The following is a 24,379-nucleotide window of genomic DNA, read 5'->3' on the forward strand; positions in this document are numbered from 1 at the left end:
AGTGATTAGCAGGGTAGATCTAGTTATATTTTCGGTTGGAGGTGCTTTGTTCTGATAAGAAATTAACATACAACTACAACAAAATACTGTCCTGTCACCTGCGATTAACACTGCAGGATGATTGATAGCCGATCGGTCTTTACTCCGAAGCAATCAAACCAAAAATTGGCGGCACTTTTTTATGGCACACACGGGACTGAAGGAACCAAAATGTTTACCTGCACGGAGCTCATGGGGTTTATACTCGAACCCACAAAACGAAAAAACAACACAACAAATGAAATGCACAATAATAAATTTAATGAAATAAAGCCCGGCAATAAAATGAATGGTGAGGTAAACTAAAGCCTAATCGAGGTACCTCCACATGCAGACTCACAAACAGACAGGGGAATGATAAAATAAAATAAATTGTTCAAAGCCGGCCGGCACTCAGCTTTGCTCCAATAAGATCGCCGAATGGAGTCGGCAGCACCAGGCAGCGCAAAGTCGCTCGTGCGGGAAACACACAAGATGGCACGAAGTCCCTCTCCACGTTGCCGAAGAATGTGAGGGGGTTCGTGCGGCCGGTCCTCCTTCGCTCTTGTCTCCCTCCGAAACGTGACGTAGCTCCAGCTTCCCTGAAAAATACCACCATCAAATAACACCTCTGGCCCCAACATTGCCAACAAGTTATCTGACCTCCGAAGAGTTTTCTGCACGAGAGCACACGACACAAGCGACCACCCATCAGGAAGGAGAGAGAGAGAGAAGGAGAGAGAAGGAGAGAGAGAGAGAAGGAGAGAGAAGGAGAGAGAGAGAGAAGGAGAGAGAGAGAGAAGGAGAGAGAAGGAGAGAGAGAGAGAAGGAGAGAGAAGGAGAGAGAGAGAAGGAGAGAGAAGGAGAGAGAGAGAGAAGGAGAGAGAAGGAGAGAGAGAGAGAAGGAGAGAGAAGGAGAGAGAGAGAAGGAGAGAGAGAGAGAAGGAGAGAGAGAGAGAAGGAGAGAGAGAGAGAAGGAGAGAGAAGGAGAGAGAGAGAAGGAGAGAGAGAGAGAAGGAGAGAGAGAGAGAAGGAGAGAGAGAGAGAAGGAGAGAGAGAGAGAGAGAAGGAGAGAGAAGGAGAGAGAGAGAGAGAAGGAGAGAGAAGGAGAGAGAGAGAGAGAAGGAGAGAGAAGGAGAGAGAGAGAGAAGGAGAGAGAAGGAGAGAGAGAGAGAAGGAGAGAGAAGGAGAGAGAGAGAGAAGGAGAGAGAAGGAGAGAGAGAGAGAAGGAGAGAGAAGGAGAGAGAGAGAAGGAGAGAGAAGGAGAGAGAGAGAGAAGGAGAGAGAAGGAGAGAGAGAGAGAAGGAGAGAGAAGGAGAGAGAGAGAGAAGGAGAGAGAAGGAGAGAGAGAGAGAAGGAGAGAGAAGGAGAGAGAGAGAGAAGGAGAGAGAAGGAGAGAGAGAGAGAAGGAGAGAGAAGGAGAGAGAAGGAGAGAGAAAGAGAGAGAGAGAGAGAAGGAGAGAGAAGGAGAGAGAGAGAAGGAGAGAAGGAGAGAAGGAGAGAAGGAGAGAAGGAGAGAGAGAGAGAGAGAGAGAAGGAGAGAGAAGGAGAGAGAGAGAGAGAGAGAGAGAAGGAGAGAAGGAGAGAAGGAGAGAGAGAGAGAGAGAGAGAGAGAGAGAGAGAGAGAGAGAGAGAGAGAGAGAGAGAGAGAGAGAGAGAGAGAGAGAGAGAGAGAGACTGACTGTTTCTTCCTTTTATTACAAGAGTACAAAAAATCAGTTATGTTCAGTCATAAAGAAACAAAACACAATAAAAATGGTCTCAAGGAAAAGTTATTATCAAATCATCATCATCAAGTGTGCATATGACATCATTAAAAACCCACTTTTCTTTAAAACATGTTAAATTCTTGTTCATTTTAAAAAACCGGTACTCTAGCTTTAGTCTTGCATTTACAAGAGCCTTAAGGGTGAGCAGTACATCATATGACGAGTCAGAAGCGTTTCCCATTTTTTTCTTCCTGGATTTGTAAATTGCAAACTTGGCCTGGCCAATTAAAAAATTCATTAAAACCACATTTCTAAGGGAAGACGGTCCTAAAAACCCATAAATAAAAACATTGTGATTGAAGAGGGAACCAAGCTTCACAAAGCGTTCCTGAAGGAATGTAAAAAGAGGTTGCAATCGTTCACACTCAAGGTATATATGCGGTAGGGTTTCAATGGATGCACAGAAAGGGCATAGATTAGAGTTAGCAGTAGAAAACCGGTTCAGTAAAACATTATAAGGTAAAATCCAGTGTACAAGTTTCCATTGAATATCTCCAACATACTTTGGAGTAGGCAAGAGATAAAAACTTCGCCAATTGGGGCAATTGGGGGGTATTGGGGGTAAAACATCCCGCCATCGAAGCCTCGGGTGCTCAGAAAATGTTTTTGCGTATAAAATTTTAACGTACGTGTTGTACAAAGTTTTCTTTGGAAAGGCGGGAAGGGATAATGCAGTATCATCAGGGCTGTTCAGGCCAGGGGACAGATTAAGTGGCGGGCTGAAGACTAGGAGTTTGGGGAAGTCACCCGCTGTTTCCTCAGGGGAAGGGCCAAGTTCCTCGCAGGTATTACGATACGTTGTGGATATCCCTTGAAGGTACCGAGAGATGATCCTGACAGATTTTATTCCGGTTTTTTGTGCCACAGCGGCAGCACTCAGCCGGCAGCTCCCAGACTCTGTCATGAGGTCTTTCACTCGCAGCAGCTTGGCAACAACAAAACGTTGAACGAGTCCCCTATTATTCAAGCTGTTTTCCAGGAAGGGGTTGTAGCATAGGGGCTCATTCAACAACATTTCCATGTTGTATGTTGCCATTTCATGGGAAAAGGACAGGGCTTGCCAGGCGTTCATCACCCCTTGGTAAAAGGTGGGCAGCAAGGATGAATCGATTTGATGAGGGTTCATCAAGAAAAGTTCTCGGTCGTAACCCAGCTTGCATGTAAGTTGCAATATGCAGTTAGCCAGAGGCCTCCAGAGTAGGGCTTCATCTCCATATACAAGTTGGCGCACGATATGAAGCCGGAAGACCATAATCCGGCTGCGGATATCAATAAGACCTTGGCCACCTTCAGTGAGTGGTAAGTATGCCACGGGGGGTTGGAGCCAGTGTTTCCCGCTCCAGAAAAAGTCGACAATGCTCTTTTGCAGTGTAATAAGAAGGCTCCCGGGCGGTTGTAGGCATATCATCTTATGCCATAGCATAGAGGCGACAAGATTGTTAATGACGAGAGTTCTTCCGTGGTACGAAAGTTGAGAAAGAAGTCCTTTCCAGCGGGCCAGTTTTGCCATTACCTTGTCCGGTAATCCCACCCAGTTCTGCTGCTCAAAGGTGTTGTCTCCTAGGAAAATACTGAGGTATTTAATGCCACTTTTCTGCCAGTTCACTCCTCCTGGTAGGACAATTGGCGGGCAATCTCCAGGTCCTATCCAAAGGGCTTCACTCTTCTTCCAGTTTACCTGGCCTGAACAAGCCTGACAATATGTCTTTAGTGCCTGAGCCACCGCAGTGACGTCAGCACTATTTTTTATATAAATACAGACATCATCTGCATAGGCAGAGACTTTTAGCGGTGTGGTAAGAATTGATCCAGTGAAGCCAGAAATGTGCGTACGTAATTGGAGCAGAAGAGGTTCGATGGCAAGAGAGTATAAAAGTCCAGATAGAGGGCAACCTTGCCGTACTCCCCGTTGTACAGCAATGGGGCTACACAATACTTGATTAATTTTAAGAACACTGGATATATTACAATACAAAAGCCTAAAATACGAGATAAAAATAGGTCCAAACCCAAAATTCTCTAAAACTCTAAAAAGGTACATGTGGTCAATACAGTCAAAGGCTTTTCCTTGATCAATGAAAAACAGACCAACATTCATATTAAAGTTGTTACAAAACCGAATGGTATCACGGATAAGAAAGATATTATTAAAAATAGTACGTCCAGGAATACAAAAGGATTGATGTTCTCCTATTAGTACATTCATAAAAGGTTTCATTCGATTAGACAAGGCTTTGGCTAAAATTTTATAATCCGTACATAAAACAGAAATAGGACGCCAGTTCTCTATAAGTTGAGTGTCCGCTTTCTTAGGAATTAAGGTGGTGACTGCTCTCCGGCAACTCCACGGCAGTTGTCCATCCTCTAAACATTCATTCAATACCCGCAGTAGGTGAGGTCCAATGGCGTCCCAAAAAAACTGGAAAAATTCACTAGTCAGCCCATCCAGTCCAGGGGCTTTATCAGGTTCCAAGGCCTTCAAGGCAGCGGTGAGCTCAGGTAACCTAAGAGGATCCTCCAACTGCTGCTTCTGATCCTCCGCCAATGTTGGAAGGTTAGAAACAAGTTCCGATATTGCATCCTGGTTAATGTCATGCCGCATAAACCGTTGTTTAAAATGTTTCCGGGCACATTCCCTGATTCTGCCATCTTCATAAAGGAGTTCCCCATCATGGAGCAAGCGTGTAATCATTGACGAAGAGGCCCCCCTTTTAAGGCTGAAGAAGAATTTGGTTGGAGCATCAAGGTCGTGTATGTACCTCATCTTCAGACGCAATAAAGCATTTTGTGCTCACCTTTCGGATATGGAATTCAGTAAGGCCGTTTTTCCATGGATTTGTTGCCTCATTCCCTGGTAGCTCACACTTGCAGTTCCCTGAAGCTGTTCCTGTAATTCCAGGATTTCATCTTCAAGTAAGGTTGTGGTTTTTCTTTCCTCTTGAACACCATATGCACGATATTGTTGGCAGAACAGTCTGATGTGCGTTTTGGCATTATCCCACCATTGTCTGAGGTTTGAGAAATTCCCTTGGGAGGCAACCAGAATATCCCAAATTTCCGGAAAAATGTCCTTAAAGGTACTATCATCAAGTAAGTTGTTATTAAATTTCCAAAAAGCACTCTTGTGTTTCAGGCAGGGGGCAGAAATTTTGAGAAATGTTGCGCTGTGGTCCGAGAATCCTGATGGGCAAATTTTGGATGACAGAACGAGGCGTTCAAGTGGAGGATTAATATAAAACTTGTCCAAGCGAGCAAGTACAATATTACCCTGAATGCATCGACACCATGTGTATTGCCTGATTGATGGGTGCTGTACCCGCCATATATCTGTCAAATTCATTTGTTTTAAAAATTTGGTGAGAGGGATTGTGGAGGCAGGATGGGGCTCTGCACTGTTCCTGTCTAGTTGGGGTTGGAGGGTGCAGTTAAAATCTCCACCAATACAAACATGATTGTCTTGGTTTTTTAGGGCGTTTTGGCTGTCGAGGGACGTTAGGTGTGTCCCAAGGTCATTAAAAAAAATTCGCCGAGCTACAGGCGTACTTGGGGCATAGATATTAAAAATAGTATAGAATTTTCCACAGTAGTGGAATTCTAGGGATGCTAGGGATCCCTTGTGTATTTCGTCGAATTTAAGCGATGAAGGCGAAAAGGAGGGGCTAAGAATTATTGCGACACCGCCTTTGCGGGAGTCACCGTTACTAAAAAAGGACAGGCCGGGGAAGAGCCTACACCACTCTGCGACACAGCAGTCGTTGGCATGGGTCTCTTGTAAGAGGGCAATGTCAACTTTCTTCTGTAATAAAAAATCCCTTACTTGAACTTTACGGACAGAGCTACATCCTCCGTTAATATTCAAGCTACAAATGGAAAAACTCATTACAGCTACAAGGAGGAGTGACCACCACTCAATTTTTTGATAGCAGTTCATTCTTAGCTTTTTGCAACCACTTCTTTAAACGGTGACGTTGGGAGGAATTGAAATTAAAAACGTGGGGCTGTTTTACCATCAATCTAGTGGAATGTATAAAATCAGGTAGCTCCGGAAAAAAGGTTTCTATAACAACATTCCTTTTTCGGAATGTGTCCTTAAGAAACCTTTTTATCTCGGAGGGAGGGATTGGAGGGGTTTCTTCTTCCTTAAGGCTACCACATTCATTAACAGAGTCATCTATATCAGATGGCTCAGATGGTGTGTCACACTGGTTTTCATCATTTATCTCCTCACCGTCATCACATCCCTCCACGTTATCGGAAGGGGCATAGTCCATAGAGGGAGGGGATGGGGAGGGAGAGAAATGAGCCATCTTCAGGGGAGGGGGGGGAACTAATTTTTGCGGTTCAACCATATCAGTTTCTAGGTCAGTAGACAAGGGCGAGGATTCATCCACATCTATGTCCTCCAATACCGAGAAACGATTTTCTGTGACGAGGGACAAATCTAGGCCAGAGAGGAGGGGCTGTCGGTTTTCAGTTGTAGGTTTTTAAAAGAGATGACCGTTTTCATCTGTTGTTTGCAGATGTCTTTTTCCTTTTGGGCAGACTAATTGAAACTCGTCCTGGTTAGTGGGAAGAGATTGCAAGGGTTTGGGGGGAGGGGGGGGAGGGGAGGGAGGACGTGATCATCGGGAGGGGATTTCCATCGGCTACCACGGCGAGAGAGGTAGGATCAGTTATAGCAGGCAACAAGCTGTGATTGGACGATGTCGCCTGGGGGGTGAGATCTATCGTTAACAGGAGATGGCTGCAATTAGATCCTTCAGTAGAGGGAGGGTCCCCTTTTTCAAGGGGAGGGGAAGGGGGTACGGCGGGGGGGTTTGGATCGGTGGTAAGAGGGCTTGGGTCGGTGGTGGACAGATTGGGATCAGTGGTGGTAAGGCTTGGGTCGATGGTGGGAAGGTTCGGGTCGGTGGTGGGAGGGCTTGGTTCGGCGGCGGGAAGGCTTGGGTCGGTGGTGGAAGGGTTTGGTTCGGTGGTGGGAAGGCTTGGGTCGGTGGTGGGAAGGCTTGGGTCGGTGGTGGAAGGGTTTGGTTCGGTGGTGGGAAGGCTTGGGTCGGTGGTGGAAGGGTTTGGATCGGTGGTGGGAAGGTGGGGGGGTTGCTTATTCCCGGTTCGGAGGGGAGGTTGTACTTGTGCAGAATTCTCTTTTCGGGGGCAGTCATGCTTAACATGCCCAAATTGTCCGCAGCCAAAACATTTTAGAACGTTGGTGGACACGTACACTGTATATTCGTTCTGTTGATGTTTTAATTTTATTATAAGGTTTAAATCCTTCTGGGAATTTTTTAAAATCATAAACACTTGCCGCCGGAATGAAACCACGTGCCTTAAATCGTTGTTTCGTGACCCGAAGGGAATCATAGATATACGAGACACGATGGTACCGTATCGGGACAACTCTTTAATTAGTACATCGTCGGATACAAATGGGGGGCAATTTGATATCACGACTTTTATCGCTGGGCTATCTAGTGGGGAAATCATAACAAATAAATCTGGATCGATTGTCAAACCCTGTTCGACAATTTGTGGGACACAATCCACGTCGGACAAAAAAATAATGATCCGCTTGTTCATCCGCGAAGCGGCAACAACCTTGTCGATCCCGACAACACGACCGGTTGCGAGGACAACGTCCTCGACACTAACCTCACGTTCCGGAGGTACACAAAAGAACCCGTGCTTACGGGTCAGGCTCTGAAAGGCCGTAAATCGAGATAGTGCAGCTGCCATGCTGGAACAGCTGCACTTACAACCCCTCCCCAACTCGGGGAGGGTGAATATATAATATAATCTTCCCTACCCGAACTCCGGGAATGGGAAGTAATCAGACCTCTCCGATTTCCCTAACTTCGGAAAAGGGAGGCAACAAAACAAACTGAAGGAAAGATAAACGAAAGGAAAAAAAGGAAATAGAGGTTTAAGATGAAGGAGCAAACACCGATCGGGCGACGCCCAAAAACGGCGAACCCTTACCAGCGATCACCCTGTGCTCTCCGGCTCTCTCTCCCGTCTCAACGTATATGGGAATCACCAGGAAGACTCCACGAACAGGCACAAGGACACGGAGGGGGGAAAACGGGGGGGGGGGGGGGGGGGATGGAGCAACAACACAGAGCACAACCAGCATACAAACGGCCAGCAGGTGGCGACAGAGAGAGAGAGAGAGACTTTTTTGACTTTTGATGTCCTTTTATTCCAAAAAATATAAAGTGCATGGATGTACAGTGTATAAAATCAACAAAGCCAAAAACAAGAGAAAACGATGAAGCGAGGAAACAATACAGATACATGCGCTGATCAGTTCAAATTTTACCGAAAACAAATGCAATCTTCTGCAGCAATACTACGAAGTGTAGAAATTATGAACAATCAAGAGAAAAATAATACCAACTGGTTTTGGCGGACTTCACAGACACTTTTCAAACACCATTTTTCTACAAATCCATCAATTTCACCCATGATCTTGGAAAACTCAAACTCATGTTTTAGCCTTGCAGCACACAGTGCATTGAAAAACGTCATGACATTGCATTGATGAATGGGCTTACCAACTCCGCTTCTCCTTTCTGGACAGGTAAGTAGCAAGCTTTGCTGTAGCTACAAAAAAGCACAACAGTTCATATTCTTTGTTGTGTTGCCGTCTCTTTTTGAGCCCAAAAATAAAGGATCGAAAAGTAAATCTGAAATTCATTTTGAACGACACAAAGTCTAACCATTCAAATAAAGGAAAAAGTCTTTCACAACCAATAAAAAAATGAAAAACATCCTCATTTACAGAACAAAAGGGGCAACATGCAGATATTGGGGCAAAATTCCATACATATGTATTGCATGGGATGATCCAGTGGGCAAGGCGCCACTGAAGATCACCTGTTCTTTTGTTAATCAGCTTACAATACATTGATTCCCATACAGGTTCATTGGGGGGCCCGGCAGGGAGTAGCCTCTTCCATCGTGCTACTCCATTTAGCGGAGGAATACCAAGAACTTGAGATAACCACCACCTATACAGGCTCTTGCTGCTCTCAGCGTGCAATACACTTGTCCCTGTGCTAACAGGTGGAAGTTCCTTGGGAAAGCAGTCAAAAATCAGTTTCGGAAACGGGGACTCGTTGGGGTGTCCAAACGTATTCCAAGTCCAAAGTTTCTGTAGCTGATGACGTTTTTGAACAACTTTCCTCAAAATCGTTCCAATTGTCCTCTTGGACCGAATCGCCGTCAAGGTTGAAATTTCCTCCACATTCCTCCACCCGACACCGGAGTTTGGCCGAAAGTGCCATACTTTGTTTATGCCTGCCTCAATAAAGCGTTGGCACAAATGACGACTCTTGAGAACATCAGGGAAGAGAGGATTGAAGAACAGGGGTTCAACCTCGAACATCCCTGGGGAGTAAGTGTCCGCTTTACGGCTCACGGAAAGTCTTTCCCAGGCACTGAGAAGGCTCTGGTAAAATATGGGGAGCGTTGATGTATTCACGTACTTAAGGTGAGTCAGGAATACTTCGAGACCATAGCCGAGTCTACCCGCCTGCTGTAAAATATGGCAAGCCAAGGCATGGTTTGGCAGGTTTTCACCAAATAGGAGGCGTTGAATGGAGCACAGGCGAAAAGCCATGAGACGGGATCTCACGTGAACAAGGCTCTGACCACCTTCAGATGAAGTATGGCATATTACGCTTGGCCGCAGCCAATGATGGCCTCCCCAAAAAAAGTCCACAAGTTTGGCCTGTATCCTGTCCAGCAGCACTTCTGGTGGTTGCAGGCAAATAAAGCGATGCCACAACGTTGTAGCAACCAAGTTGTTTGCCACTAAGACTCGGCCCTTAAATGAGAGGTGCGGTAGGGCTCTTTTCCACAGGTTCAGCCTCCTGTCTATTTCTCCAGTCACACCTTCCCAATTCCTTTTCTCAAATTGTGTAGAGCCCAGGGACACACCAAGGTAATCAACACCATCTGCTTTCCACTCCAAGTTTTCTGGAAGAGCAGGCAGATGTGTTGAGACAGGTAGGCAACTATTAAGGTATGGCACCCAAAGAGCTTTGCTTTTCGTCCAATTAACCTTCAGAGATGAAGCCATGAAAAAGGTTCTTAAGGACTTTACAAGAGCAACAATGTCTTGGTGGTTTTTTATAATGACGCAAACATCATCTGCATAGGCCGATATAGTCATTGGTGGGCTTCCAGGAAAACAGGTCAGGCCAGAGATATTCTTTCTCAGTGTGCAAAGTAATGGCTCCATTGCTAACGCAAAAAGCAAACCTGAGACTGGGCAACCCTGCCGTACCCCCCTCTGAACCTTTATGGGGGGAACCAGTTCATTGTTCACCTTAATTACACTGGAGATGTCAGTGTACAATAGAGTTATAAAGGCCCTGAAAATTACCCCAAACCCACATGCTTCAAGAACATGGCACAAGAAAACATGGTCAATGCTGTCAAAGGCTTTTTCAAAGTCTAGAAAACATATTCCAAAATCATTTTGGTCATGGCGAGCATACATTAAATCCCGAACGAAAAAAATGTTGTCGTAAATCGAACGACTGGGGATGCAGAATGTCTGATCAGGTAAAACCAGATCACCAATGACTTTTTTCAAACGATTTGCCATTGCTTTCGAAACCATTTTATAGTCAGTGCACATTATTGAAACCGGTCTCCAATTCTCCATCCGCCGGAGATCTCCTGACTTTGGGAGAAGACTCACCACTGCTCTCCTTAGACTTAGTGGCATTACAGCTTTTCGCAAGGATTCTTGAAGTACAATCAATAGTTCCGGGCCCAAAATGTCCCAAAATTCCATGTAAAACTCAGCTGGCAGGCCATCAATTCCCGGAGCCTTTCCAGATTCCATTCCAACCAGGGCACGCTGTAACTCATCAAGGCTTAAAGGCACATCCAGCTCCAGGCGTTGAGTCTCAGTTAGGGTTGGGAGATGGGAGGTAAAACATTTTATTTTATCCTCATATATATCTTTTTTAGCAAATAGTTCAGAATAATACTTTCTAATAGTGATTTTTACCCCATCAGAACTTGTAATTTCATTCCCACTGGGGTCCTTAACTGATAAAATAAGTTGGGGAGGCTTCGTTTCAGCTTCTAAGTGAAAGAAGGCTTTGCTAGGACTATCTGATACTTTAATGCTTTTTACTCTCAGTCTAACTAGTAGTCCTGCAGCCTTCTCCTGTAATAGTTCCCGGAGTTGGGTCCTTTTTTCAAGGAGCAATTTATAATTTGTCTCATTTTCTTGCTCTGCCATTTTGTTTTGCAGTTTTAGAATTTCGGTTTCCAACCGTGCCAATGTGATTTGACTTTCATGAGTGATGTGGGAATTAAACTGTTGACAAAACAGTCGTATATGAGTTTTCATATTATCCCACCAAAGGTTAGTGGAAGCAAAGAGGGGCTTTTTTCCAACTATAGCTATCCATAGGATGCGAAAGGCTTCCTTAAACAGGGTATCATCCAAAAGACTTGTATTGAATTTCCAATAGGCGCTCCTCCGTTTGAATTGAGGGAAAGATAGGCCCATCGTGACCATGTGGTGGTCAGAGAAGATGGAAGGGGTAATAGTTGAGGAGGTTACAATATTCCTTAATCGTGGGGTGATGTACCAGCGGTCAAGCCTCGCTAAGGATACTTGGCCATTGGAGCATCGACACCATGTAAACTGCCAGTCATTTGGGTGCATCAATCGCCATACATCCAAAAAAGCCCCACCTGAAAGAAACTGGGAGAGGTCACCATGGGACTCGGGATGTGGTTCCGGTGAATTTCTGTCTATTTTGGGCTCTAGCGTACAATTGAAATCTCCCCCCATGCATATGCACTGATTTGGGTCAAACAAATTTAAATGGTTTATCACTTCAGTAAAGAAAGCTTTACGGTCAGTACTCTCACTTGGTGCATATACATTAAAAATAATAAGCTTCAGGCTATTGATCACCAATTCTAGGGAGGCAAAACGTCCCCGAATCACCTCCTGAAAGAGGCAAGATTCAGGTACAAGTCCTGGTTTTAACAAAAACCCCACTCCAGCAGATACAGATGACATATTACTGAAGAAACATTTACCTTTGAACATGCTGCACCAGTCATGTTCAACCTTCTCAATAATATGAGTTTCTTGCAGTAATATTACATCAACTTGTTTCCGTTTGAATAAACTATTCACTTGGATCTGGCGGACGTGACTGGCCCCACCGCCATTTATATTGAGTGTTGCAAGATTAAGCGTCTTCATCACTCATTAGTAAATTTTGTCTGACACTGTGAGTACTCACTCTTTGCCTTTGTTATGATTTTCTTTAGTCGATGAAACTGCGATTTTGTTAGGTTTAGTTCCTCAGATTTTTTTATGACTAGTTTTGCAGCCTGAATAAAGGGAGCCAAATCAGGGAAATGATCCCCAATGATGACATTTCGCTGTCTATACGTTTCATTGAGGAATGAGAGAACAATATGGGGAGGGGTTGGGGGTTGATCTGCCATTAATTGTGATAATGCTGTTACCTCCACCTCCTCTTCCGATTCTGATAAATCAGAAAGTGGTCCAATGGGGTCTGGGTCAATACCGTTTTCTTCTCCTGCTATGCAACCTAGCCTTCCCTTGTCTGGGGGGTCCACGCAGTGCTGTGTTTGGGAAACATCAGCACATTGATTACTGATTTCCTCAATTGGCATGAAATCATTATTCCCACATTCCTGTGGATTTATGTTTCCACCCTTATCTGCTATATTGGCAGATTTATTATGGATGTCAGCCTGTTCAGTGACATTCGCTTGGATCAATGATGCACCATTCACGGTATCGTGGCCTGAATTATTTACATCATTAACGTCGTCTGTGTAAGTAATGGAAGCGCGTTGTTTTAGCGGCTGAACCCTGATGCTCTTTTCTGGGTTTTCCTCTTTATTTATTTGGTCCACGCTTTGCAGAGAGATTCCAGGTGCATCCGGAAGAGTTTTTCCACCAACAACCTGCAAATCGAGCACAACCTTTTTACCTGCTCCAGATGAGTCACTATCATCCGGAGCCCTTCGTTTGCTCGTCCCCACTTTACTATCAGTGTCCATTTCAACATTTTGCTGAGGAGGAATAAATACGTTCACGCTTGGAACACTGGATTCACCCTCATTAGGAATTTTAAGCGGTGGCAATGCGTTAACCTCCCCCCCACTGGGAATCTCAATTAGTGGAGCAACGTTAACCTCCCTCCCACTGGGAGTATTCATTAGTAGAGCAGCGTTAACCTCCCTCCCACTGGGCGTATTCATTAGCAGAGCAACCTCCTCCTTACAAACTATGGCAGTGTGACCTGTCTTGCCACACCTGACACACGAGGCTTTGGGACAAGAACGTTTTAAATGTCCATACGCTCCACACTGAAAGCATGTTAAGGTGGTGGACGATGCGTATAGCTGGAAATTTGCCTCTTCAAAATTAATTTTGAAAGTGATGTTGAGGCCTGTGTCGTCCCCACGGTCTGGAAGGACCATATACACCTGTCTGCGGAAGCTCATTACGTGCTTAACACGTTCATTCCGACACCCAAGAGGGATTGTTGAAATCCTCGATACCATTTTACCGTACCGTGATAGCACGGTCATTAACTTGTCATTTGGGATAAATGGTGGTACATTAGAAATAACCACTCTCGTCGCGGGAGTTAATAGCGGCGACGCCATCATAAAGTGACCGCTTTCCGTGGTTATTCCCGCACTTACCACGTCATGGACGAGTTCCTCGTCCGAAACGAACACCACCACTTTCTGGTTCATACGCGAAGCTGCACGTATATTTTCATCCCCAACAATGCTCCCCACAGCGAGGATGATGTCCTCGACAGGGACTCCATCCGGAGGCACGCACACAAACGCATGCTTCCTGGTTAAGCCTTCAAAGTCATCGCGACGAGAGCGTGCATTCGCCATTCCGGCAAAAATACCCCCCCCCCTCCCCCCGCTTGTCCGAGCCGGACAAGAGGGTATCAAACCTAAATAAACGAACTAAAGTAAAAAATAAACGTGCATTATAAGCACAGAAATGGCTTACAATGCGCCGTCAACGCCAGTAGGCCGCACCCAAAATGGGCCCGCTCTCAATCCTCTCTCTCTCGAAGGCAAAGGTGTAGAACAGATGAAAACAAATGCCAAGGCACACAGGATGGAAAAGGAGAGGGAGGGGGGCAGGGGAGGGCAGGAGAGGGGGGAAACCTCATGACGGACTCATCAAAACACAGAGCAGTTGCTCACAGCCGCCATGACGCTACACCCAACGCACCGACGGCCGATAGGTGGCGACAGAGAGAGAGAGAGAGAGAGAGAGATTCTTCCTCTTCTCCTCCTTGAACCTTTTCACTCTGACATCACAGTAACGTCACCCCGACTAATCGCCAAGATCCACTGATTCGCCCCATAGTCGGGCTCGACCAATGACGAACTTCGGGGCGTGACCTTTTTCCTTGCTCGATTGGTGGGTGGGGTGAATTGTTCATTACGATTCCTTGGATGTGGGGTTTATTTGTCGATGGTAATGTTCGGATCCTGTCGGCGGTGGTGGGGCATGGTTTAGCCCGATCGGGAATATGCAGGTTTCTGTCAGCATATATGCCAGTAGTTGTTGTTGTCGGTTAAAGACGTGGGTTTTATGGCTGGCTTGTAATAATTGTAAGCACCAGGGAAACTAATCTTAACCATACCTAGATAACACAAGCTCCATGCCCCCCCACCCCACCCCCCGTGTGAAAACACGTAAACAACGTTAAGCTCACAGTTTTTCTACTTAAATACATCGAGATTGGCTGCCTACTCGCACGCGACCCATGCTACACTACACAGTTCTATCTCCACTATGGTATGCCATCACCCACCCCCACAAACATAACAATATATATTAAACAAAAATGATCAAGTTAGGGATTAAATTAATTAAATTAGGAGAATGGCAGGTGGGCTGCTACATATATACACCTGTCATTTTAGGGGGATTTTTGCAGTATATATATATAATTTAATGTTGGTTTCCTGTTCTGCTGTGAGTATTTCGTTCATTGAAGTTTACTCCTTTACGCACGGTGCTTTGTCACTTTGTGTCAAACAATTTGTGCACAATAAGTGCTGTACCAAGTCATATACAGTAGTTTTCTGTTTGTCAAATAATCGTAAATCACAAGGCATGTTGTGGATGTGCTACACAGTTCCCTTCTTTGTTTGTCCTGCCTGTAGCAATGAACACTCATGGAAGAACTTCATGTATTGTACATCCCACACCCTCTGTATTTTGATCTCTAGGGCCATGTATTTGAAAAGCTTCTCCATTTTTGTTTGATGTTCTTATTTGCTGAAACAACAGTACATCTTTTAACAAGCAGGTCCAGCTCTCCTTACACTTTATGACGGACGATAGCAGGTTTATTGCCATCGATATGTTTGTTATATGGATTTGCACGTTCTACAGAATTGTTTCTTCTGAGATCTCCATGACAATCTTTGTTTGACGTTGATACAATCTTTCTGACACATGTATGATGTAGTGTTGGCAGAGATGCCGGTGTAAATATCTTTCGGCTTTATCATGACGGCTGAGATACTCCTCTGGGGCAAGTGCAGGGCATCCCGCTTGTATATTGTCGATACAATCGTAATATTCGTGACAGATTCTGCAGGTATTGTTGTTTCATTTTAAGATGTTCTTCTGGTAATATTGTACCTCTCAGGCTTGCTTTTGGGCAGATATGACGAGACTTGCAGTCGTGCCCTTGAGGGCCTTGAATTTGAAGCCATTGGAACGATGGACTGACGTTGATGAAATGAAGAGATGTTTTTTTGACATTATGCAGAAACGCCGCCATGTAACAGATTTTTTCCAATTTGTTCATGCACTTCTCCATTATTGTTTGCCTCGTCCTCAACCTGACGGCCCTTGCTTAATTAGTGACCTCCATGTTACTGCTGGTCATTTTTTTAGTCCTATCTAAGTTCTAAAACCTATTGTGTGCTTTATTACGGATTACTTGGCTTTTAGGTTTACACGCACTATCACTGGGGAATCACATTTGCAACTAGAACATCACTCGGTAGAGCGCAAAGCTCCGCCAGGCTGAACAGTTCACTTTTTCTATCCCACCGATAGGTCGGATCTGGATTCGGACTTGAAACAAAATCTAATCCGCTTGCGCTTGTCACTTACCCAACTCATCCACCAAGTTTTGTTATAATCCATCCACAACTTTTTGAAACATCATGCTTTATATCATTTTTTCCCGATCTCTCAATGGTGAAAAATCACTTAAGAATTAAAGGAAATCTCGTATCCGGAACCGGATCTTCACCAAAATTGAATCGATTCTTCGTTGTCACACACCCAACCTGTCCACCAAGTTTCGTCCGATCCGTCCACAACTTTTTGAGATATCGTGCTATATAGGCCTATCGGTTTTTGCCTTATCTCTCAATGGTGACGAATCACTTACAAATTCTCAAATCCAGATCCGGATCTTCACCAAAATATAATCATTTCATCCTTGTCGCATACCCATCCTCTCCAACAAATTTCGACCGAATCCGTCCACAACTTTTTCAGATATCCTGCTTACAAACAAACAGGGAAACAGACAGACAAGACAGACGGACGGGGGTGAAAACATAACCTCCATCCACCTTTGGTGACAAAGGTAACAGGTGAGGATCTGTACAAGCTGTAATCGCGATTTTATCGGCAGGCGGCTTCCAGATTTGTCTATCTGTGTCATCTGGCTTTCCTCGATAGATACAGTCCGTCAACATCTGCTCATGGCTGATACATGGTGTGACAAGTGAGGAGTTTTATTCTCTTTCCATCTAATCTCCTGTGTCAAGGTTATGTCCAGTCGAGGACACCAAAACAGGATTCTACCACTGGCCCTGCTATATTATTGTCCCCCGTTGCACCGCGGAGCGAAAGGGGGACTATGGTTTTCCCCTCCGTGCGTGCGTGCGTCCGTCCGTGCGTGCTTGCGTAAGTGAAGGACCGAATTCTAATTTGCTGTGTGGGTGCAACTGGGCATATGGAAGAATGCTATTGAAAATTGTGTCGCCACGTCAAACGCCAAGATGGCCGCCACCATGTATGTCTGAACCTTGTGAGCGAAATATCTTGAAAAATAAGCGAAGTACTAACTTCTAATCTGGTGTGTGGGTGTATCTACGCATAAGGAAGAACGCTGTTGAAAATTGGGTCGCCACGTCAAAATCCAAGATGGCCGCCTTGCGTCTTCCACTTTGTCAACTCACATCACTTCACCGACGGGGGACCTAGGCATAACACTTGTTTATGGCTATATTCATTTTTGGTCCATAGCATGGACCAAACATGCACACAAACAAGCACACAGGACCAAACAAGCACACAGATAATAATGCACTTACTTTTGAGTTGGCTAATCTGGATTTGAGTCCCAACGTATTTTAGCATGACCTGGTGGATGGTAAATATTACTCATTGTCTTCGTGAAGTGTAGATGATTTTAACAGCACCTTGAACAAATTCCAAATTACTGCCGCCTTCAGGCGAATGCAATGTGGCCTGGCTAGCCGATTTGTGAAAGAATAGGTCGAAAAACGTTCCCTGACCGACGCCACAAGAAGTTAGGAATAATCAGCGCTGTTAAAGTAATAGTGGTTGTGATAGTAATAATAGTTGTGATAGTAATAATAGTTGTTGGAGCAGTGAGTCGGTGGTTTAATGATTAGAGCGTCCACTGATTCATACCAAAGACTCTTGTCGAACAGTCTTGTGCTGTGTCGTGTATGTTGATAGGTGTGTGTGTGTGTGTGTGTGTGTGTGTGTGTGTGTGTGTGTGTGTGTGTGTGTGTGTGTGTGTGTATGTATGTATGTATGTATCTCAGTGCCAGCCTTCTCCCCTTACCAAGGGGGGATTAGTCCCCTTGTCTTTGACTGACCAGGCACGACCCGAGGCCAATGACGTCCTAGCCGGACAGCGCTAAATAGGGTTGTAAGACCAGATTCGCTATTACCTAAGTACTAGCGCTGCCCTGAAATGAGGAGATAAGCCTCGCCCGAATCACGGGTGCTGGTGGATACGCCGAGCGGTAGCGAACCTGTGACCGGAGCCGTTAGCAATTACTAGACCCCGATCCAAGCGGTTCTTATTCGTGCCACGCTTACCCAATGGAGAAATCACAGAATCGGTCGAATTGGGAAGAAAGGAAGAACAGAATTTATTCACACTATGTACAATGATGAGAAGAAGAAGACACAGTGCAGCCTTAAAAACAGTCTTAACTTACTCCCCAGACAAACGGGCCCGTCTCACACACAGACACTCATACGGGGATTGCAGATGAACAGGTTGATGGTCAGCACATCCAGGGATGGCGTCCGAGCAGCTCTCTCTCCGGTCCCCAGCTGGTACCGCGAAGATGGATAGTAGAGACGGCAGGAGCTCTCCACATGTCGTTGGCGCACACGGGATAATTACGGGGCGAACGGTAGGGTCTGGGCTCTGGCGGTTAATACTGGCGGCTATGGCCGCGTTCACTCACGTGGCTGCGTACGTAATAGTTAAATACAGCACTAAGCCTCGAAGTGTTCACACAATGAAGTGCTCTCAACCAGCCCTCTTCTCTCCTGCAAGTCCTCACTGCAGTCCTCTCGATACAGTTCCTTCCTCTCGTGCATAGGTTCTCTGGCAAGTCCTCCAAGTCCTGTTTAAGGGCTTTGTGCAAAGGCTTTTATATCCACGCCCCGCGAACCTTCTAGCACTTGCAAGACGCCCTTACCATGCCCTATCACGCCATTCCTTTCAGAGCCCTGGTTGGCTGGTGGCCCTTACTGTCATCGCCTCTGACGTGCTCCTTGACGCTGCCCCACCCCGACCCCACGCTCCTCCCTCTTCTCAGGCCTACCTCGTGTTACTTGACTAGTTCGAGCGAACAAAGGGCAGCGAATGCTGCTGGCAGCCAAAGCGTAACAAACTGCTGCGGGTAGCACAAAGCATAACAGAATTGAGGGATCAGCCAAATGGGGCACGGGATCAATTATGCCCATAGGTGGAATTGGGAGGGTGGCGTAAAAATGAAAGGACCTAAACTCATGGCTTTACACAACGCAGATATTACTAGGGAAATGGCCTATACTCACACATACTATGACATAACTAATACTCTAAGTGGGCCTACGTGTTGTTTGTGGACTAACTATGGGGGGGCAAACCCTCAGCCTTTAATGATGTAATATGTACAAATCTCAAAACCGTAGCAATATATATATATATATATATATATATATATATATATATATATATATATATATATATATATATATATATATATATATATAAAAGAAATGGAAAAAAAGTAGGTTAATGTTCTTGGCATTCAGTTGTGTTATCATTATCATTACTAGAAACACGCACTCCCTTTGGGAGCGGCCTGGGGAGGGGGAGGGGGGGTAGTGGGTGAGGTGGGGAAAATATATTTGTACCATGCCTCATCATCCCCCGTGTTTGCAGCAGGGGTCAGTAAACCACTTGCACTGTGGCACGTGTACAGGAGAAAATTGTAAATCGTCGTTGTCTCCCCTATTCGCAGGGGGGCGGAGGGGGGGGGGGAGGTTGTGCCCATTTACCTGACTAGGTGCTACCAACATGTAGGCAACAATTAAACACAGATAAACGCTGTTTATTTGTTACGTAATAAAGGTGCCATTAAGCAGCTGGATTCATTATATATCGATTATACACTTGCTTCACATATATAGATTATTTTGTTGTTATTGTCGTTATATTATTCCTCCCACAATGATAAAATCTTTCATTCACTCTCCTCGTTGTTCTCCTTGGTGTTCCCATTCAGCACATTCCTCATGATAAATCCCATATACTGTACTCTGCATCTCCTATCTATTGATGTCCTTGCCCTGATCATACATGTCCAGCTATGTTTTTTCCCCAAACATTACCAATTTAAGTTTATGTCGAAATACATATTGATCATATATTAGCAGGTGACAACCTAATTTAAGTATTATTGTAAATAAAAAATTCATTATTGTAAGTTTTTCATGAAGTTTTTCAAATGCAAAGAGTAAATTTTTTTATTATTATTATTATTATTATTATTTTAAAAAATCGATACATTTTCATTGCAATTATAATCTGGCTATGATGAAAGAACAAGTACAAAAAGTTTTAATTAAAACAAAAGCCACGTCGATGTTACACAATGCCTAGATGCAGCTGTGCCTATAACGTCGATGTTATAGGCACAGGACATTCCTATTGATTCGATTACTTGATGTTATTTTTGTGCAAAGTGAAAATATATCTCGGCAATTTCCCGTGTGTGGCGACGAATTTTTAATATATCTCGGCATTTTCCCGTCTGTTATTTCAGGCGGTGTATGACTGACCATGCCGCGATTAAAAAAAAAAAATGTCGGCAATTTCCCGTATGTGGCGACACGTGAACGAAGCTATGCTCCTCTCTCCACATTATTGTGACGACGTATAAATTAAATATTTCATCGTGACGATTGTCATCAAATGGACGAATTTTTAATATATCTCGGCATTTTCCCGTCTGTTATTTCGGGCGGTGTATGACTGACCATGCCGCGATTTAAACAAAATATATATATCTCGGCATTTTCCCGTCTCTTATTTCGGGCGGTGTATGACTGACCATGCCGCGATTTAAAAAATATATATCTCAATGGACTTGAAGTTACAGGCCTTTGTGAATTCATTTCGTTCTATAAAGGGCAACTTTCATTGGATTTTCTTCCCGTTTTTTTTCAACCGAGTCTAAAACTATGTTAGCGACTATGAACAATGAAATGATATATCGAATTTGATTTGAAATAAAACTGTGTGAGAGAGGAAGACACCACGGGCCTACAAAACAGGCCTCAAAGCTATGCGAGTTAATAAAATGGTGGATATTTGTTTATATGAAGGCTCTCCCAGAATGGGTGGAGCTATGGTTCCCAGAATGGGTGGAGCTTTGAGGTTTTGTCTTCTCTGCAAGAACAAGAAGAAGAACAAGAAGAACAACAACAACAGCAGAGGGCACTCTATGAGCAGCGTCTGCGACGCGGCTAAAAATTGTTTTTTTGAAAGACTGGATTAACATGGTGGTGAAAAAGAAAACTTATTTCTGTTCCAAATTCAAATGGAGCCTTACTTCTGGCCTTGTGTTTTTGACAATTTTTTCCGACACCTGGATCCAACCTCACTCTCTCCCTCCCACTGTTTAAACATATACCTCTGGTTTGGACACCGGTTTAAAAAAAAGCGTTTGGTTATGTTTAGCACAGGTGTCACTGGATTACCCATTGGACTTTATGATTCAGAGCTTCAACTGTTTGCAAAGATGGCAAAATCTGTGGGATTTTTATATGGTCTACTCCACACATATCCTTAGAGATAGGATCCTGAGAGCAGCAAGCACCTGCCCATAAAGCCATTGTATTTCATTACTATACCTTTGTTAAGTTGTGCCGCATCGGAGACGCACAAATAACTCTATAAAAATGACAATATACTTTATGGGATCCCGCTTCACTCTTGATGTCTCCATCACTCATAGTGAAACTGCAGCTTCTCCCAAAGAACTACCGGAGGGTGAGAAGATCGGGATGGGATATATTTATTTATTTTACAAATTTGGCTTACCTGCTGCTGATGCACTGTCACAAACAAGGCCTAGTAGGTTTATGCAGAGGCAGTAAACTGGCTGTTTGGGTGTGCAAGTAAGAAGGTGGAATACATTAGGCTGCATGGATTGCTCAAAATGGACATGCGGAAATTCCCACCTGAAAAAAAAAACCCAACATATGTGTGTGTTCTACATGTGCACGTTTTATATTATATACAAAGCCATTTAGATGAAATTAATAATGAGATTTTAAAACGATGTAAAGAGTAAAAGTTCCTGCAGATAATTATAATAACACTGTAAGAATGAGTGATGAGGTTGAGTCAATTGACAGGAGTTTCCGAGGAAGCAGAATAACTCAAATGAGCAAGTTTCATGAAGGAGAAAGAAAGGAACAAAGGTGATGTGCATGCAGGGAAAAGCACAAGGGGAGTAAGCGACAGAAAAAGGAAGTAAAAGAGAAAGAAACTCTCTAAAAATAATAATACAATAGCAAGGGGGCAGTGTTTATATCCGATTTTAAAAGATGTCTTGTACAGAAAGATGTGTCTTTCTCAATGACGTTATAGGCAAGACAAATGTGTGCTTTATAATGCAATACTTTTTACTAGGCCTGCACGAGGCAGCACCTGACGATCTATATATCTCAAATCAGCAAACTCTCTTTAGTTTTTCTGTAAATCTGCAGCCAGGATTAAATCATCCAAAAGAAAAACTAGAAAGCATCTGAAAATGCAAACACCGTCTGTGTCCGCTGTGTATTCGGACTTCTTCTTCCATATGCTGAACATGACGAAAACAGCTAGGAATTACAAAAAGATTGACGATTTCAGGCGACCGTGACTTTTTGACCTCAAACGCAATTGGCTTCAGTGACCCAATGTGCAAACACAGCTCAAATCTCAAATTAATCAAATGGAAATTGACGATTTTGTGACCTTCACTTTTGACCTTTTTGATAGAACACAGGTTACACTCGATGAATTGGGTCACTCACATGTTGATATGACTGGCATTGATATTTTATGCAACCTTGGTGAACCATTTCAGTGACCCAATGAGCAAAGTCTTAAAATTCCAGGTCACTCAGATGAAAATTGATGATTTTATGCAACCTTGACCTTTGACCTTTTGAACTAAATAAATAGCAATCGGCTTCTAGGTTTGGATTTATGAACCAATTCAGTGGCCTAATATGTAAATTCCTACAATTTCAGCGCAATCGGATGAAAATTGATGATTTATGCAACCTTGACCTTTGACCTTTTCATCAAAAAACAAAACAATTGGCTTTTAGCTTTTGATTGGTGAACCAATTTAGTGGCCTAATATGTAAATTCTTACAATTTAAGGTCACTCCGATGAAAATTGATGATTTATGCAACCTTGACCTTTGACCTTTTGATAATAAAAAAAACAATTGGCTTTTAGCTTTTGATTAGTGAACCAATTCAGTGGCCTAATATGTAAATTATTACAATGTCAGGTCAATCGGATGAAAATTGATGATTCTATTTGACGCTGACCTTTGACAGTTTGACCAAATTATTAATTTGTCTTCCCCATATTCTCATAATAAAGCTCTGTTGCAAATTTGATGACAAAAGCTCAGAGTAAAAAAAAAAGTTACGGCTTGGAGAGACACAGACAGACACACACAAAAGTGATTGGAAAACCCCATCTCCTGCTGCGCCCGTGATGGGATGGGCTAATGATGTATCAAATAATGCTCTCATGGGTTCAGCAGACCATTTACCAGGCCAGGACAACCGGCTTATGACAATCTCGAAAGCATTGGATGGCCGACTGTTCACCAAACCTCCTGCTTTGGGGTCAGCATTGGTAGCTTAACTGTTCCATTAAAGTCCATCTTAATGATGTTACAACATATGGTGGTTGCTGCATATTTTAAAATTATTGAAAGTTATTAGAGCACTGTACCTTGCCAGGATAATGTGGTAATTAATTATTTGGTCAGCCCCACCATTATTATAGAAAAGGATTCCTTTGGATCCGAATAACACAGAACAATGCATTGCAGATGTCACAGTCGACCGATGATGAAAATCCCAATATTTCTCACAATGAATCATCATCATTTCGCATAGTGTGGGTTGAAATAGCGCATTATGCTTTTTATACTATCACTGTTTCCATCACGAAAATGCCTCGAGTGAGCCCAAGCAGCTGGTGTGCCTCATCAACACTAATGCCACTGTCACCTGGCGAAATGGCAGGGACGCGTGGCATGCCTGGCACGCGCCGCACGTTGCCCGCATCGCGAGGCGTGATTATGAAATCCGCTTCATTCATTAATATGGATGCACCTCGCATCTGCCGTGTTCATCGCGAGCCTGGTGCTATTTTCTCACCGTGTGTGCGATGCTCGGTGCATCTGCCGGATTGTGACCCCGCTCGCCCGCACAACGGCGCTTTTCCGCGCCGCTTCGCTCCATGCCTTGCCCTGGCAGATGCTGCATGTGGCATTGCTTTACTCGACATGCGACTCTCACGCAACTATATGCTGATCAACAGCTGCAGGTGTGGTGCTGATCTCACTTAGCAACCGCATTCCAAGTTGCTGAGGATGTGTTTGATTGTTACGATATAAACATCATCATCATCATGCTAACGATGCACACAAGAGCAAAATAAAAGGGCTGTTGCTGCGTTGGTACCGATCAGCAACGACTGCGTTTCATCTTCCCGCATTGAATGCCATCATGCTACATTTGATGCGGTAGTTCAGAATTCACATCAAGTTGAAAAGCGGTTTGGTTACCTTCAAAAATGACCCTGGTACAAATTGTTTGTGGAGGCAACATGCGTCATCGAAGAAGCATGTACGTAGCATGATTAGCCCGCCCCGTGCACAGCAGGGACGGGTTTTGTAATTGTGTGTGTGTGTGTGTGTGTGTGTGTGTGTGTGTGTG

General features: G+C 44.2%; 1 long non-coding RNA gene across 4 annotated transcripts in view; it reads right to left on the reverse strand.

The window, feature by feature from the left end:
- Positions 1-291: 291 nt before the first annotated feature.
- The window catches only part of LOC137423246 (uncharacterized), a 219,250-nt gene continuing 195,162 nt past the window's right edge, over positions 292-24,379 (reverse strand). For all 4 annotated transcript variants that reach the window (XR_010983669.2, XR_010983668.2, XR_010983666.2 and 1 more), the window contains one exon: positions 292-620. This is a non-coding gene — a long non-coding RNA (uncharacterized LOC137423246). The remainder of the gene's footprint in view (positions 621-24,379) is intronic.

This window comes from Myxine glutinosa, chromosome 3 (genome assembly GCF_964187855.1).
Source record: "Myxine glutinosa chromosome 3, kmMyxGlut1.1, whole genome shotgun sequence".
In the NCBI taxonomy this organism is placed as follows: domain Eukaryota; kingdom Metazoa; phylum Chordata; class Myxini; order Myxiniformes; family Myxinidae; genus Myxine; species Myxine glutinosa.